At 40.5% G+C, this 4,872-nt stretch overlaps 1 long non-coding RNA gene across 5 annotated transcripts; it reads right to left on the bottom strand.

Annotated features, from left to right (window-relative positions):
• Positions 1-281: 281 nt before the first annotated feature.
• LOC119356844 lies at positions 282-3,571 on the bottom strand. Of its 5 annotated transcripts, none has more exons than XR_005172067.1 (6): positions 3,457-3,571; positions 2,968-3,036; positions 2,110-2,131; positions 1,558-1,669; positions 1,015-1,110; positions 282-852 (listed from the first exon to the last, which is right to left on the bottom strand). It is a non-coding gene; the product is annotated as an uncharacterized LOC119356844 (long non-coding RNA). The 5 variants fall into 5 exon arrangements; XR_005172068.1 differs by having other exon boundaries at positions 1,558-1,603; XR_005172064.1 differs by having other exon boundaries at positions 1,015-1,669.
• Positions 3,572-4,872: the final 1,301 nt, after the last annotated feature.

Here is a 4,872-nt window from a genome sequence, read left to right as displayed (position 1 = left end):
GTGTTTTAAAAAGTAAGAACGTATTTTTTGAATTACTTTTAAACTATTTTATTTCTTAACTTTTTGGGCATTTTTTTTGGTAATTTTTACAGATAGTTGGTTTTTTGATTGGAAAGAGTTTTCTTTTCACTTTTTACCTTTGTCGGTTTGTCCAGCTCTAGCAAGGCACAATCCAACTCCCCTCTCTAGATCCGTATTATAGCTAATCCTTAGCTAGCAAACAACCTATATATAGCTGGACTTATTTTTAGAATAAAAAATCTTAGTAAAAACACCAGCCTATCAGAAGGCTCAGGTCTTTCTCGGTTTCATAGTCAACAGTTTGTTACTGAAAGTGAAGATACATGCTGGGTCGAGACCAGCTGAAACTTGGCTCGGAAAGCATGTGAAAGGAAACATCGATCTATGCTAAACCATTTGAGGTGATAGAGTTCGGAGCCGCTGCTGGCTGAAGGTTGATGATATTACTGGACATTCAGTCGCCTGAAGCACATAATCTTCTTTCAACACTTCTCAAAAGGCAAAATCAATACGACCACATGAACACGAGATAGAAGGTGAGAGAAATTTACAATCAAGATGTTGGCCGGGTCAGGCAGGACTGTACCCCGCATTGGTAGGTGGCGCCACCAAAGTTGGGGCAGGGGAGTGTGCGTCTCCACTCCGTCACGTGATATCCATCGGACATCACCAAACGATCTCCGGGGACAATGAAGCGATGGTGGCTTCTGGCTTTGCCAGTTCAAGAGCCCCCTGTTATCGGTCTCGGGCCACCCTCATTCCTTCACCAGTGTTGTTGGCAGGCCACCGATGAAACTGACTGTTATAGGAGGTGCAACCCCAATTCTTAGCCTTCAACACAAAATTGGTCCATCACAAATGCTACCAAAATAAGCCACATAATTTTTCTGACGCTATAATTCAGAAACTACTAAAACCAAATTCATGTTGTTATTTGGACGCACAAATATTCTGCATCAACTAATGCATGGTGCAGGGAAAACAGGGAATTACCTCTTGGTCCAACCAGGAGCTTCATGATTTACTTTGCCAGTCAATTCCACCGACTACACTGGAGTAGCTCCCTTCCTTGCCGAGTCTATTCCTCTGCTGCTGTCCGAGCATAAACAACAGTGAGCCATAATGTACTACCACGGGAAACAACAGCAAGTAAAGCATCATCAGTTCGTAGATGCAAGAACAAAAGATGCTAGCAAGCAACTCTGCTGCTCCCCAAACTGTAACCATCGAGTCCCGCGAGATACATCCCCAGCCGCTTGTTTGGATTTCCTCAAAGAAGATCCCATCTATATTCAACAATCACCGCAGCCAACTTCTGGCGGCGACCATTGTTTTCTAAAGAGTTTGACTGGATAACATCACAATAACACATACATTACACTATTATGTGACAACATTATTAGCATTATACAAATTGATACGCTTGTCCCCAGCCTAACAAAAGTCAAGGATACATGCAACCACAACAAATGTAAACACATGCATATATCTACATTGTCTCTCGAGATAAAGAAATAAAGGGGTAAATCACGTTACATTTATTTAAGTGACCTCCGTTGTAGCTCAAACATGTGTTGATTTGCTGCATCAAGGTGCCAAATAACTCACATGGTGCGCCCACTTTGTTGTCTCCAATAAATTCAGGACTCTTCCAAGATGTTAAAATAGTAGCATACAAAGAAAATAAAACATCTCCTTACAACTACATAATATATACAAAACAGAGCATATAGTGACTGTTTCTTGAAGCTGAGAGAAAAATAAGCATCTTTCATCAGAATCTTTGGTACATTGTGAGGAAAAAAACAATTGAACTTCTTTTCCAACACGGGATAAGGCAAAGAATGAAAATGAAACAAAAACTTACCATGTAAGAATTCATTATTTTCGTTTCTCGTTTAGACGGGTAATGACTTAATAGACGAACAAAAGCCTTACATTTAAGCAGATTTTTTTTCATGGTTATAATGATGCTATTCTTCTTAAGTTAAGGTTGGTCTTGTTTGTTAGAAAAATATAAAACTAAAAAGAGCTAGAGAACACAAAGTTACATGCCAAACCATGGAAGAAAACAGCTTGCCGACTCACCTCTAATAGTCAATGGTCTCACCTGCATCAGCAACAATCAATTGTGTTGTGTAAATGAAGTTTGTAGATATTAGATTAGGGTGCATCAATTGAAATGCCATGAAAATAGCAGTAATAAAGGAAAAACTATTGAGGAAAATAATTATCGGCAGATGATCATGGTCTAACAAATAATAAATGAAATTCTAAAAGCAGCTCCCAGTTGTTTTCTTTGTTAATCTAAATGGTAATTATCTAAACATCACTATAAAGCTACTGCAAAATTCTCTCACCACTTCCTTGCATAGTCATGTCTCCAACATAAGAATCAAAACTTATAATTAAAATATAAGCACTTCAATAAGTTTCTCGAGCTCCTCAAGGTAGCGAACAACCTAGTGTATTAAGCCAAACCATGTTATCATAATATTTTCTTAACTCTAATCATCACAAGTCCATACATTTTCTCACAGCAAAAATTCTCTAGCTCGTCTAGGCAACAATGAACCAAGGCATGCACACCAACTAAAGTACATCCCCTAAAAAGTGCAATTCTAATTGTTTTCCACATTGAAAATCTGGTACATCATGGTCAAAACAACATGAGAGAAAAAAAACTGGGGAAATCCCTCATTGATTATTTCTATTGGCAGAACAAAAACTGCTAGTCCAAATAAAATAAAATAAGCCTCTAACATTGACATGTTGTTCTGAAGTATCATCAAACCTATTGATAATTAATTGTATATAGAAAAGAACTAAAACCAACAAATGCACTTGGCTAATCGAAAATCAAGCACACTGAAGTTGTAATTGCAGGTAGAGGACGAAGCAATTAAAAAGTAGTTAGCAAATGTTGGATATTCCGAACTCTCATACCTACGTGTTGATGTCGTTTAGTATGTGTCATACGCCGAGTTAGCAAGTCCTGATCTATGTAATCTGCATCTGTAAGTACAAGAAAAAATTATCGTTATCAAGGTTATGGCCTGAGGCAAACAATTGAACTATTGATCTAGTAGCTATCTCATATGTGAGAGTTTCGTCTTGGCCAAACTGTGATAAGCCTATAGTAGCTTGGTGTACGGCGAATCGTCTACTCAAGCGACGATCTGATCAAAGGAAGCCACGCACAGCTAACTGAGATTTTTTACACACCTTATAATTTATATAGCAGGCTGCTAGCCTAAATAAAATAAAGCTTTACCATATTGACATATTGTTCTAAACTTCACCTAACCTATTAACTATTGCCAACAAAGAGATTTAGCTAATTGAAATGTAAGCACATTGAGCTTGCAATTGCAGGTAGTGCGTAAAGCAATTAGGAAGTAGCTAGGGAATGTTGGATATTCCGAACTCCCATACCTACGTGTTGATCTTTTTTCTGAGTCCCAAGTCATAGTATTTATCATCCACCGAGTTGGCAATTTCTAATGTATGTAATCTGCATCTATAAAGTTTTGCCTGCACATCGGACGTACATGCCTTTGCCCAAGCATCAGGGAAAGGTGTGCGTGTTGTCATCATTGAATCTGCGGACAACCAAAACGTTAAGATCAATCTCCATGCTCAACATAATCCGCAAAAATCAAGTGACTATTTCCCCTCTCGATCTCCTCGCTCTACTCAACCATGGTAGCCGACAGAGCCAGAATAGGGAAGCTTGTGTGGGCTGGAGGCTGTCCGCCAGGAGGGCCTGCACGGGAGACGGCAAGCGTTTGTAGCAGGCCATGAGCCGCATTGGACAGGATGGGAGAAGAAAGGGGTGTGGAGCAGTGAGCAGCGCCCCCGAGGGAGTGGAGATAGAGGTACCAGGGAGAGGCGTCGACATCCTTGCGCACAGAAGCGCTAGGCGGTGGCGGAGATCCTGCAGGAGGCGCCAAGTTGGCGAGGTGAGTCTCCGGCGGGGTCGCGCAGAATCAGGGCATCCACCGGCGGGCGGCGTGCTCCAAGGAGCAGTCGGCCGAGGCTCCGTCTTGGATATCGAACGCCGGCGAGGGGCTACGACGACGACTGGGGATGGGAGAGGGTGGAGAGGGTTGCTGGGAGCGGAGGGATGGGGCGCGGCGGCGGAGGGAACCTAGCGCCGGGTGGCCGGGATGGTTCGTGTTCTCGTGGGGATAGAGAGACGGGCGTATGTAGAATCGTTTTTTTTCCTGTAGAATCGTTTTTGTTTCACTTAAGAGATTAAGAGATGAAACATCATAAGTTCAAAAAAAAAAAAGAGATGAAACATCATGGAGTGCGGGTTGATTTTAAAAAGAGTGAGGGGCCTTTGTGTAAAAACACCGTGACGGTGAACCAGGAGACCCAATCCGTACTTTATTATTAACTAGTACAAATGCCCGTGCGTTGCACCGGACGAAAAATTAAATATAACCTGCTCGATGTGCCATTATGGAACACTTTTTTAATTCGATTATTGGAAACATTAGAAATAAGGTTACGTTGAACATTTCTTTTTGCACTATTGAATTTGGGCGTACCCTAATAATGTTTGTCATGACCTATTTCGGCTCACCATTTTCATTTCAACCTATGATAAAGTACTTGTGTATGAAATATTCTTTCAGTCAATTCTATTTTTTGTTGTTTAGAAAAACACGATTATTATTTTTACTTTGAGAAGGTTTTTTTTTAGAATTTTGAGAATGTTTTAAAAAATGGAATCATTTTTATGGTGCCGTTGATTTTTTTTGAAATATTGTATTTTATGTCTTATTTATTTTGCACTGTTTTTGGGTTTGGTCCATTGAGAGTGTAGGGGGTTTAGGTCATGTG

This window comes from Triticum dicoccoides, chromosome 2A (assembly GCF_002162155.2).
Source record: "Triticum dicoccoides isolate Atlit2015 ecotype Zavitan chromosome 2A, WEW_v2.0, whole genome shotgun sequence".
Classification (NCBI taxonomy): domain Eukaryota; kingdom Viridiplantae; phylum Streptophyta; class Magnoliopsida; order Poales; family Poaceae; genus Triticum; species Triticum dicoccoides.
Note: the sequence above shows the minus strand (reverse complement) of the source record. Positions and strands in the feature narration are given on the sequence as shown.